This window comes from Notamacropus eugenii, chromosome 1 (assembly GCF_028372415.1).
Source record: "Notamacropus eugenii isolate mMacEug1 chromosome 1, mMacEug1.pri_v2, whole genome shotgun sequence".
Classification (NCBI taxonomy): Eukaryota; Metazoa; Chordata; class Mammalia; order Diprotodontia; family Macropodidae; genus Notamacropus; species Notamacropus eugenii.
In genome coordinates, this window is record NC_092872.1 from 237,128,709 (window position 1) to 237,141,581 (window position 12,873).

Here is a 12,873-nt window from a genome sequence, read left to right on the forward strand (position 1 = left end):
AAGACCCAGTGCATCTCATAAAGATGGGAGCTTGTCCTGGGCATACTTACTACATCTTGGTTACTTTGAAACTCAATTTGTTAGATATACTATAATGTTAGATTCTTTACACCAGGCTAATAATCAAATTCCTTTGTACTTTGTATTGGTAGAAATTTCATTTTTCAGTTTCATTAAGTATTTATTAAGCACCTACTGTGTGCCAGATTTCTTGATCAGTGATGAGATATTTTGCAGGGAGAGAGATGGAGATTACTCGGATCTTTGATTTCTTCTTTGTGAGACACTCCTGGTGTGGAAATTTCCCCTGCAGACTCAGATCAATATCTATAACTTAATAATTTAAAAGAGTTGCTTGGGGCACTGAGAAGTGATTTGCCCATGGTTGAGTACTAGTAGGTGTCAGAAGTAGGATCTGAATCCAGGTCTTATGGATTTCAAGACTGGCCTTGCAGCTAGAGGACTCTGCCACCTTGTTTCTCAGGAGCTTATATAAAAAAATAAAAAATGAGACAATCCTTGCCTTCAAGGAGCTTGCAGCTTAATTAGGAGAGGGATACAAGAGGCACAATAAGTCTCTGGTTTTCCACCTGAGTGCCTATTGTACAAAATACAAACTTGTCAGCTTTGTGTCATGAGCTGAGCTTAGCTCAGACCAGTCTCTGGTTTGAGACTGGGATGAAATGAGAAAATCATAGTCCATCTAACAGTTAACAAAAGGAGATTTCCTTAGCCATAGCAGGGGAAGGATATTTGACACAGGTGAATATTGAATGAAGAACCCACGTTAATTCAGTAGGGTGGAACTCCCCTGCTTCTGAGCTGCCCATGGTAGTCCACAGGTCAGATACTGGGGAAGAACTCAGGCTCTTCCTAAGCTTTTTGTATGTAGACAGTGGGGAATCAAAGTCAATGGCCTGAGTCCTTAGTCCCCAGGGCCAGATCAATCTTGAGGACTATCTCAATACCATTCAAGGATGAGAATTAACCCAGCCCATGATGTAGTAGAGGACTCTGGTAGATATTTCTCCTACCACATCTGTCATTCAAGGCTCTTTATCATCTAGCCTCCAAATACCTTTCCAGCCTTACTACTACACCCTGATCCCATGATATACCCAAACGAAGCTGTTTGCTCTTACCCCCCATCTCACCCTTCCCTCTTTCGACATTGGTGCATTTGTACAGACCAATTTTTATGCCAATATTTCTCCTCATTTTCCTTGCTGAAATCTACTTCCTTTAAGGCACAGCTAGGGTGGCCATCTCTCCTACAAAGCCTTTACTGACCTTTCTAGCTGCTTTAGAAAGAAAGCTGCAAAAATAATGGATAATGTATTGTCTGGATTTTTTCTTTGCCCTGTCTCTTTGGTTTTCATTTGTATCCATGTCTTATGTCCCACTTTCCTATCTCTCCCCTCTCCCCATTACAACCTAAAAGCCTGGAGGGCAAGGGCTATTTTGCTGTATATCTTTGTAACCTTAGTCCATAGTGCAGAGTAGCCTTGCACATAGTAGGTGCTTACTTACTTCTCATTGAATTGAACTGAAAGTTAGCACCCCCTGAAGGGCCACATCAATGAGTTGTGCTCCTGGATATCATGGAGCATACCCACAAAGCTCTTTTGGTTAGAGCTGGTGCCTTCAGGATCGAAGTAATGCCCAATAGAATTTAAGCAAATGAAATGGTGGGACCAGGTGAGAAAGAAACCTGGACAATCTTCCAAGGGAAAGAACCTAAAATGCCCAAATATACCAAATCCACTAAAAATCACCCAAGACTCTTCTTAAAAGGAAGTAGGAATGGTTGCCTAAATTCAGAAATGTAAAACCCAAAGCTGCCTGTACATTGCTCTAAAAGGACCACTAAAACAATATGTGGGATTTCATAAAAGTTATTCATCTCCACAAAGATACCCTCCTATGGATCTCTAAGCACTCCTGCAGTCTGGGAACTCTTTCTGTAGAAAGCAGGCTTCCATCCTTTGGGGTCTGGGTCTATCCACCATATTTACCAACTTGCCACACAAAAAGTCAGAAGTCTCTCTGAAGCAACAACACTTAGAAGAACAAAGCTTCAAACAAGAGTCAGCACTCTTAAATGAACCCCTGAAGCGGAAGGCTAGTCCAGAAATTTGGTTCTGTATTGCTGAATCACCAATGACTAAATTTGAGGCAGCTATTTAGGACACCCTCAAAGGTAAACCATGTGCAGCTAGGGCAGCTAGGTGGCATGTAGATAGGGTGCCAGGCTTGGAATGAATGTTCAGATGTGATCGTAGACACTTGCTACTTGTGTGACCCTGGCAAGTCACTTAACCTCTGTCTGTCTCATTTTCCTCATTTGTAAAATAGGAATAATAAAAGCTTCTACCCCTCCCTCTAGCACTGTTGTGGTGATAAAATGAGATAATATTTCTAAAGTATTTTGTGAACCCGAAAGTGTTATATAAATACTGGCTAACATAAAAACATAGCCTGGAAATGTCAAAGGTGAGATTTGAACTTAGTTTTCTGTTGACTCTTTCTACTAAAGCTACTGATGCTTTTACTGAATAGGCCTGGAAGGGGCCTGAGAGGTCAGCCAGCCCAGCCCCTTCCATTTTATAGATCAGGAAACTCAAGCCCAGAAAAGCTCATTGTCTTTCCCACAGAGATGTGAACTCAAGGCTCCTACCTCCAAAATCAGGCCCTTTGCACTCTCTCATGATCTCTTCCCATGAAGGCACAAACTGTTAGAGATGCACAGCTCTGTAAGTCATGGTCCCTTCCTTCAAGGACTTTACCAGCTGGTAAATAACTAGCATCTATACGGCATTTACTGATGCGCCAGGCGTGGCCAGGCATATTATCTCATTTAATTCTCACAACAACCCTGGGAGGGAGGGGCTATTATTATCTCCATTTTACAGGTGAGGAAACTGAGGCAAAAAGGGTTAAAAAGAGGATAAGCTATGTGAGTGCTGTGAATTAAACATTATGGGGAGATCTAGCAAGAAGAAAGTACAGCGTCTATCTAGAAAGTCACCATCCATCTCCCTGCCATTCATAGAATGCCCCAGCACCAGCTGTGGTCTAAATTTTAGCCTTCCAAACAAACTCTGCAAATAGTCCTTTCTCTAAACCACTGCTCCCCAGGAATACCTTCATCTACTCCTTGGGAAGTAGTGAGGATCCTCTAGGGGAACCCTGAGAGCTACAGGGACTGTTTGGGGGTGGTGACACTTTCCTGGTCATCTTTGGAGTGATACCGTGGGATTTTTCTAGCTTATAGCTTGATGATGTCTAGTTCCTAATACCAAGAAAACATCAGCCACTCATGGCTTAGTTACAGGCTGCTGACTCATGGGTTCATTATAGAATTGCTGGGCGAGGGAAGGTAGCCAGGCGTTTAATGTGGCTTTGAAATTAAAAGACACAGAAAATCAAGGCTTAGACCAGAGTCTTTCTGTAGAAAACTGGATAGCATATTAGGACCTTTGTGAAACTGTTAGGTCTCACATAAAAGGCAGCTGAAAAGGGACAGAGAGAGAGGGGAGAAGGAGGAGAAGAAGAAGGTGCCCTCATGGGGGGAGAGGGGAATACACGGACAGGAGGACATCCAGGAGACGAATGAAGACATGACTGGCCTGGGTCTCCTCCTTAAAATGAAGATTCTGGGAGGACCCAGCCCATCAGAAGGAGAGGTTAGATAGAGAACACTGAATTCTTCTTCTAAACAATACTTGTATTTTTTTTGGTATGAAATGAAATATTTGGCTCAAAATGATATTTTATTGATCATTTAGATGATATCCATAAAATTACAGCTTTTTAAAACACCATTTACTACAACTACTACTACTACTATTACTACTACTACTATTGCTGCTGCTGCTGCTGCTACTACTACAACTACTACTACTACTACTACTACTATTGGGGGCAGCTACAGTGGATAGAGCACCAGTGCAGGAGTCAGGAGGACCTGAGTTCAAATCTCACCTCAGACACTTGACACTCACTAGCTGTGAGACCTTGGGCAAGTCACTTAACCCCAACTGCCTCATCCTGGGTCATCTCCAGTCTTTCTGACGAATATCTGGTCCCTGGATTCAGATGGCTCTGGAGGAGAAGTGAGGCTGGTGACCTGCACAACCCTCCCTCACTCAGAATAAAGTCAAGTGCACGTCATGTCATTATTTCTCTGTTGGCATGGTCTTCTTCAGCAATGAAGGATGAACACACACACACACACACACACACACACACACACACACACACACACATACTACTACTACTACTACTACTACCACCCTATCTACCATTTATATAGCCTTACTATATGCTAGATACTGTCCTAAGTACTTTACAATTATTATCCCATTTAATCTCACAACAACCCTGGAAGGTGAGTGCGCTATTATCCCCATTTTATAGATATGGACAATAAAAACTGTAACTAGGGGAGGCAATTAGGGCTTTGCTCCAAGGCAGTGAAATTTAAAGGGTGCAGAGAGACTTTGTCTTCCACCTAATTTTCAAGAATGACTAGATAAAATAGGAAATTAGGTTGGTAGAAAATAGAAAGGTGGTCTGGCATCCCTTTCCCCAACCCTTTAAAGTCTTAAGAAGTGAATTTGAGGACTCCTTTCATGCTGTTTGCCCCCAGTGTATATTTTGTGGCATTTGCCCAATGTAATGGCTCTGATGGCAGAATGTTACTATAATAGTTACTATAATAATTACTATAATATAATCCTATAATCTGTAATAAGATAATAATATATATCCTGGCATAACAGAAAGAATGTTAGACTTAAAGTGGGGAGAGGCCTGGATTCAAATCCTGATTTTCACATTCACTAGCTGTATAACCTTGGGCAAGACACTTGACATCTGAGCCTCAATTTTCTCACATGTACAATGGGGATAATAACAACTATAGAATATAGTTCACAGAGTTATGAGGATCAAATAAGGAGCGGTGAGTAAACCCCAGGCTGTACTACCTAATCTCTGGACTAAGACACTCATGCTGCAGAAAGTACTTTTTATTTTTTGGAGGTAATCAGAATTAAGTGACTTGCCCAGGGTCACACAGCTAGTATCTCAGGTTGTATTTGAACTCAGGTCCTTCTGACTCCAGGGCTGGTGATCTATCTACTACACCACCTAACTCACCCACAGAAACTTCTTTACCCTATAAGTTCCCTTACTCCAGGACTTCTCATACTGGAAGTGCCCTCTACCCCTGTGGCCTCTCCAGATTGGCTGGTCCTCCCAGAATCTCTCTTTGAAGGAGCCCAGGTCAACCATGTCTTCATTCCTCTGCTGGATGCCCTCCTGACCATGAGCCCCCATAAGGGCAACTTCTCCTCTTCTTTCTCTCCCCTATACAACTCCCCTTTATGTGTTGTCCTTCCCCATTAGAGCGAAGCACTTGGAGGGCAGGGACTGTTTTTGTGCTGGCGTGTGTATTCCCAGCACTTTGTGCAGAGCCTGGCACAGCAGTACCCCTTAATAAACACTTGTTGACTTTAAAGAGCCATGTAAATGCCAGTTATTATTATTGCTAGTTGTATGATTTCCTACAATAAAATGATATGCTACTTATAGTATGAAATCAGTTATGAACAGTAAACAAAATCCTCTGCAAAAAGTCATTTAAATGGAGCCTGAACCATGGGCAGGACAGCTCATGTCCCTCCTATGAATTAACAGATAAGTATTAGGCAGCTGCTAAGTGCACCAAGTGTTTAAGTGACTTACCCACGATGCATGGTAGAGCTGCAAGATGTTAGAAATGGGCCCTGAAACCAGGGATACCGAATGCCAGGCCCAGCACTCTCAACATGACAGCTCCTGCTTCTTTGGCCCTGAGACATAAGACCTGTAGCTGGGGTTGTTGATCAGGGATCCCAGAACTTGTTTTTAAATATTTTGATAACTGCTTCCCAACGTAATTGACTTTCTTTGTAAATCTCTCTATTTTATTTAGTTCTGGGAAGAGTCTGTAGGTTTCACTGGATTGCCAAAGGGACCCCTAACACAACCAAGGTTAAGAACCCCTAAAATAGAGAGGGTCCAACTACTGTGTGTGATTTTACATCTGAAAATGTATAGCTATTATGGCCCTTTTAACCTAGTGACTTCACTGCTAGCATTTCCTCCTAAATATATAACGAAGAATGAAAAATGATCCCTCTCTTGAAGTTATACATAGATGCTTTATTTATGATAGCAAAAAAAAGGGGGAGACCTAAATATCTAACATTGGAGTGACTGAACACACACATACACACACAAATTAAAATGAATCATATAAGGAAATCTGGAAAGACATCAAGTGATACACACTGTGCTAAGCAGAACTAGAAATATATGAGTATGAGTATGTATGTGTATTTTTAAAAAAGCCCAGGATAATAATGTCTTAAAGACTTAGAAAGAACCACTGAACAAAAAGCAGCAATTTTTTGTAAGTTCCTTTGGTTCCATCTTCAATTAAAAAACATGTTAAGCCCCTACTATGTGCAAGGCACTGTGCTGAGTGATGGAGATATGAAGACAAAATGAAAAATGGTCCCTGACCCAAAGGAGTTCTTATCTTACTTTGCAGAAGGATTTGATGCAGAGGAAGGGAATACTAAGCCTGTCATGAGAATACCTGGGTTCAACCTCCCAGCTGTCACTTACTACCTATGCAACTTTGGGCAAGTGACTTCACCTCCATGGGCCTCAGTTTCCTTATTTATAAAATAAGAGAGTTAGGCTAGATGACCCCTAATGTCATATGATCCTATGCCAGGTTTTCCTAGATGGCAGCTCAGTGGCACACTAGGCCTGGAATCTAGAAGACCTGAGTTCAAATCAGACACTTAATTAGCTGTATGACTCTGGGCAAGTCATTTAACCTCTGTTTGCCTCAGTGTAAACTGGAAATAGCAATAGCACTTACCTTGAGGTTCAGATGAGATAATTTTTGTAAAGTGCTGAGCATATATGCATAGTAGATGCTTAAAAAATACTTATTTCCTTCCTTCTGTTGTATTCCTAATTTTGGAGTTATATGTATATTAATATAATATATTAAAATTTATATATAATATAATGTGTTATATATAACACATAATATATATGATTATAATGTATATTTGATGATTTGTCTTCGTTAGTGGTTCTTTAGTTTATAATAAAGCCAGATGATGACAAAACTGTGCATTGTTTGCAGTATCCAGATTTGGCTCTTGGTTTTATATTTCTGAATTTGGGCATCATTCCTTGACAATGTCATAAAAGCCAGGATGTTCTGCATTTTAACATGGGGGACCACTTGTGCCTTCTCCCTTTGCAGGAGGTGGTGGTTGTGGTGGTGGTGGTGATCTCTCTGTCCCTCGGCTTTCCTGGCCTCAGGAACAAGTGTTCATAAACCCAAGTTTCACTGGCCTGGTAAACAGGCTGGGGTACTCACTGCCACCTGCTTAAACACCGCCTTAGGATCATGACAGTTGTTTTGTTTGAACTGATGGTCAAATCATTAACAGCATTTTACAGCCTGACCCTGCACTGAGGTTGAAGGTTCATTTATCACAAAAATACTTCAGACAGAAAAAAACCAAACCCTTCTTAGCATTACATTATTTCACTGCAACTGATAGATCAACAGAAGTCCCAATTCTGTTTTCTTTTCAGTGCAAATGTTTGGGCCTGTTTACATTAAAGGGAGGCAGAGGTGAAAAAGAATGAGCATTGGATTAGGAATCCAAAGGCTGTTTTTGCATGTACCATTAACTTGGGGTGTCACAGCAATGTGCTCATTTATCTAGCATCTTAAAAGTTTGCAAATTTATCTCATTGGATTCTCACAACAACAAGTGCTATTATTCTCCCCATTTGACAGATGAGGAAACTGAGGCAGACAGCAGTTAGTACCTTGCCCAGGGTTAGCCATCATTCCAGTAAGTGCCTGAGGCTGGATGTGAACTCAGATCTTCCTGACCTGACCTTAAGCAAATCATTTCATTCCTCTGAGCCTTCCTTTGCCCTTCTATAAAACAAGGATACTACTTTTATAAGTATCTATGCCTCACTTAAAGCCACTTCATACATGGTTCAAAACATCACCACGTGACGTCATTGGTCCTTTTTGAAAATGAAGTACAAACGACAATGTGCAAATACCCATCCTGCCTTGCTCATGAGATTGTTGTGAGAAGATCCATTGAGATAATGGATGGGAAAGTTCTCCGCATTACAAAAATGAAAAATATGACAATTTCCAAAGGTAGACACCCCATCAATCTCTTTCCCAAATTGCTCCATAGCATTTAGGGTTCACAAATGCCATCATATCTATTCTGGAAAATGTCAACAGCAGAATGTCAAGAAGAGCCAACAGGAGGTAATAGACAGAGAGCAAGATATGGAGCCTTAAAGAGCTGAGTTCAAATCCTCCCGATGACATGTACTAGCTAAATGACCATCAACAAGTCTCTTAGCCTATCAGGGCCTCAGGAAACTCTCTAAAGGCCTTAAGTTACAAACTGACAATCTTCATCCATGGAAGGAGTTTCCTGTATGAGGAATTAGTTCCCTGCAGTAATGTAATCAGAGGTGCAGACTGGGGAGGGGCTAAGATTATAGATATGTAAAGGTTTGAGCCAGAGACTTGCCAAATTTTACAGAGGTAAGGGACCTTCAAGAGAAGCCTGTTCAAACTCCTTATTTTGCACATGTGAAAATGCAGCCAGAGCAGTGAGGAATTATTATATTATATTGTATTGTACTGTATTATGCTACATTATATTATTACATATTATACATTATACATTATTATACATTAAATATAATATATCATAATATAACATATTATATTATATGTATTACATTGTATCATGTTGTGTTGTGTTGTTACATCCCATATATACATTTCACAGTATTAGCATATGTCACATTTCATAGCATATTATATCATATATCATATCATCACTAATTAATGCTTTAAGGTTTCCAAAGTGTCTTTCTTTACAACAAACTGGGGATATGATGGAAATAGAAGTGGGAGTCAGCTAATATCTGGGTTTAAATCTTGTTTCCAATCAAATGAGATAACAAGTCAAGGGGCATTTATTAAGCACCTCTTATGTGTTTGGCCCCATGGGAAGCGTTGGGGATACAAAGAATGCCAAAGCAAAGCAGCTTATGTATGTAAAAACACTTTGCAAAGTTTAAAAAATGCTTTATTAATGCTAGTAGCTATGACTATTATTGTTATATTATTATCTTTTACTGCTGACGGGCATAATAGTAACACTCATCTCACAGGCTGCTGTCAGTCAGTCAATAACACTTATTAAATCCCTACTATGTGCCAGGCACTGTACAAAGAAAGGCAATGTCTCAAGGATCTCACAGTCTAACAGGGGAGTGAACAAATATGTACAGGATAAATTGGAGAAAATCATCAGAGAGAAGGCAATAAAATTGGGGGTTGATGGGTAAGGCTTCCTGTAGAAGATGGGATTTGAGCCAGAGCTTCAAGGAAGTCAGGGAACAATATCTGTGAAGCACATTGCCGACCTCAAAGCCCTGTAGACGATGTCATCTGTTATTGCCAGGTCGCCCACATTATCATTATCCTTATTTTATAGATGAGGAAACTGAGGCCCCAAGAGAAGTTCTGTAACCTCCATGAGGTCATGGAGTTAATATCAGAACTGGGCGGGTCTTGCACTGGGATCTTTCCCTTCTGAGCACCATGAATCAAATCCTTTGGATGCGAGTCCTGAGGATGTGGCATAAACCCACAACTTCTTTTTTTGGTCTCCTGACCTATTGTCCCTTTCATGTGCTCCACAGTGCAGGCAAACTGAGTAGACTGCTTGTTGCTGTGTATGCCCATTTTCCCAGTGCCCGTTACCTAGGCATTTCTCCTGTCCATCTGCCACAAAGCCTTCCCTCCCTTCAAAGTTCTGCTCAGTCAAAGCCTTTACTGATTCCCCAGCTGTTAATGCTCTGACCCTCAAAATTCCTTCTGAGGACTTAAGTGGGTACACATGTTTTTGTCCTGGAACAAGGTGAGCTCCCCAAAGGCAAAGGAGCCTTCATCTTTGTCTCTGTAACCCCTGCACCCAGCCCAGTGCCTGGCACACAGTGACAGATGCTGAATGGAGCAGAAATGAGGTCGGTGTGTTTTTCATGGCCCAAATAAAATGTTCCTGGGCCAGGAGGTTTTTCTTAACTGTGACTTTCTTCCAACAAAACAGCGTTCCTATAATTCATCCCTGAACTCTTGGAGCCTAAGTAGAGAGCGGCTACTGTGGAAAATGAAAGCCATGTTCCAGGGCCTCATTATGTGTGGACGAACAGAACTTCATTCCTTATACTAAAAATGGTCAGCTGGAAGGCCTATTTTTCTTTTCAACCATTGGACCTCTGCTTTCTCATTTATAAAAATCAGCAGGGTAGACTAGATGTTTTATCAAGTTTTTTTTTCCAGATCTGACATTCTATGATTCTATGAAACTTCTTACAGGACAAGTGCTAAAAGCACCCTGAAATACCACTAGTAAAAAGAGCTGACATTTATACAGGACTTTACAGTTTACAAAGCACTATATGCATACTCACACACACACACAATTCAGTTGTTTTTCAGCTATGTCTCTGTGACCTCATTTGAGGTTTCCTTGGCAGAGATGCTGGAGTGGTTTGCCATTTCCTTCTCCAGCTCATTTTACAGATGAGGAAACTGAGGCAAACAGGGTTAGGTGACTTACCCAGGGTCACACAACTAGTAAGTATTTGAGGCCAGATTTGACTCTATGCTCAGCACTTTCTCCTCCCTCCACCCCCCCTCCCACTCACAGGTAGCTAGGTGGTGTAGTGGATGGAATGTCAAGCCTGGAGTCGGGAAGACAGACTATCTATCTATCTATTTATCTATCTTTCTATCTATCGATCGATCTAAACTGTCTGTCTGTGTATATAATCTCATAATAGTAACTAGCATTTATATAGCTCTTTACATTTGGCAGAGTGCTTACAAATATTGCTCGATCTCCACAACCACTCACATATGTAAGTACCATTATTATCCCCATTTTACAGGGAAACTGAAGCAGGAAGCAGTTAATGACTTGCCCAGGGTCACACTGCCAGTCAGTATCTGAGGCAATATTCAAAAACTCAGTCTTCCCAACTCCAGCTCTGGTACATTGTCCAATGAACCAACCATCTGCCCTGATAACAGTCCTCTGAGGTTGGCAGTACAGATGTTATCTCTATTTTATAGGTGAGGGTGAGACACAGTGGGGTATGAAAAAGAATGGATTTCCTGGTATCTAAAAGGCCTGAGTTGAAGTCCCATCTCTGATTCATTTACCATACGGGCAAATAGTTTAACTTCCTGTTGGAATCTCATGAAAGCCATAAATTATAGACAGGCTTGCCCACCTGTGTCAATGGAAAAAAATCTGTACATTGGGAGTTTCCCTACACAGACAAAATTACAAATCTGGACCCCCTTCCACTACCCCTCCCCCAAAATAGATGAGGAAACAATTACAAAGAGAATTAATCTCTACCCTCAGCTAGAAAGTGACAGACTTCAAATATGGTATGCACCAGCAAACAAAAAGTTGACATACGGTAATTAGTTCATAGTTCCTAGAGATACTGTTGGGACAGCTAAGTGGTGCAGTGGATAGAGTGCCGGGCCTGGAGTCAGGAAGACCTGAGCTCAGATCCATCCTTAGGCACTTACTAGCTGTGTGTGACCCTCAGCAAGTCATCTAACCCTGTTTGCCTCAGTTTCCTCATCTGTAAAATGAGCTGGAGCAGAAAATGGCAAATCACTCTACTATCTTTTCTGAGAAAATACCAAATGGGGTCTTGAAGTATCAGATATGACTGAACAACGAAAAGAGATACTGAAAGTCAAATTCTCTTGTTCTAGGTAAATGTAAAGTAATAAAAACTGATGAAAAAATTAAAACAATAGGAGAGGCAGCATGGTATACCAGAAATAGTTTTGGCTCCAGTGTCAAAGAACTTGGATTTGCTTACTATAAATTTAACTTCTCTGGACCTTAAATTTCCCCACTGGTAGAATGAGAAGGTCAGCCTAGCCTGGCCTCTAGGGTCCCTTCCAGCACTATGTCCTAAGAGTCAAGTTCATGAATGAAAGTGCCCTTTGGGGTCATTCGGGGCGGGCAAAAGTGACTGAAACAGTGAAATGTGACCAAGGACATGTCCATTTACAAACTCAGCAGCAAATACTACCGCCTTGCTGCAAAACCAATCCCAACAGGCCGGAAGACCTGAACATATCTCAGTTTACCTGTATTCACTGTCCTGTTAGTTCTGCAGGGAGGACACCCCAGCCTCAGGAATCAGCAGGAAGCTGGAAACCCCCGGGGAGCCCACGCACTGTAGGAAAAGTCTAGGAAGTTAGTTTTCCTCAAGCCGACGGACTGTACGTCTAGTACAACCACACTTCCCAGAATCCTCTCCTCCTGAACTTCTGTCAAATGGTGTCCTCTGGGAAATGTAGTTCAGTCAATGTATTCCTGCCTAGTGGCCTCTTTTGCCCATGAAAAGATATTGCTGATTGCCAGGGGCCAATGAGCAGGGAAATTTTAGTAAGTGGAGATAGGAGGTGAGTCTGGGGCAGGCAAGTAATTCAGAAGGGGCAGGAAAATAGGGAGATCGTTCCCTCAATTCAATTTTATAATTAATGACAGGAAAGTAATCCAAGAAGCAATTAAGAAATCCTTTGGGTGACGAGTAGTTACTGTAGTTGTTCACAATGCTTGGGATCTAATAGTTTCGTGTTTGAATTCGTTACTCTTACTATACTCAGGTTAATTTTTGTTTTTGCTTTTGTTTGTA

At 41.3% G+C, this 12,873-nt stretch overlaps 1 protein-coding gene across 1 annotated transcript in view; it reads right to left on the minus strand.

The window, feature by feature from the left end:
• The window catches only part of NUDT13 (nudix hydrolase 13), a 30,297-nt gene extending 17,808 nt beyond the window's left edge, over nucleotides 1–12,489 (minus strand). The window contains exon 1 of the mRNA XM_072628213.1: nucleotides 12,323–12,489. The gene's annotated coding sequence lies outside the window, so the exon portion shown is untranslated. The remainder of the gene's footprint in view (nucleotides 1–12,322) is intronic.
• Nucleotides 12,490–12,873: the final 384 nt, after the last annotated feature.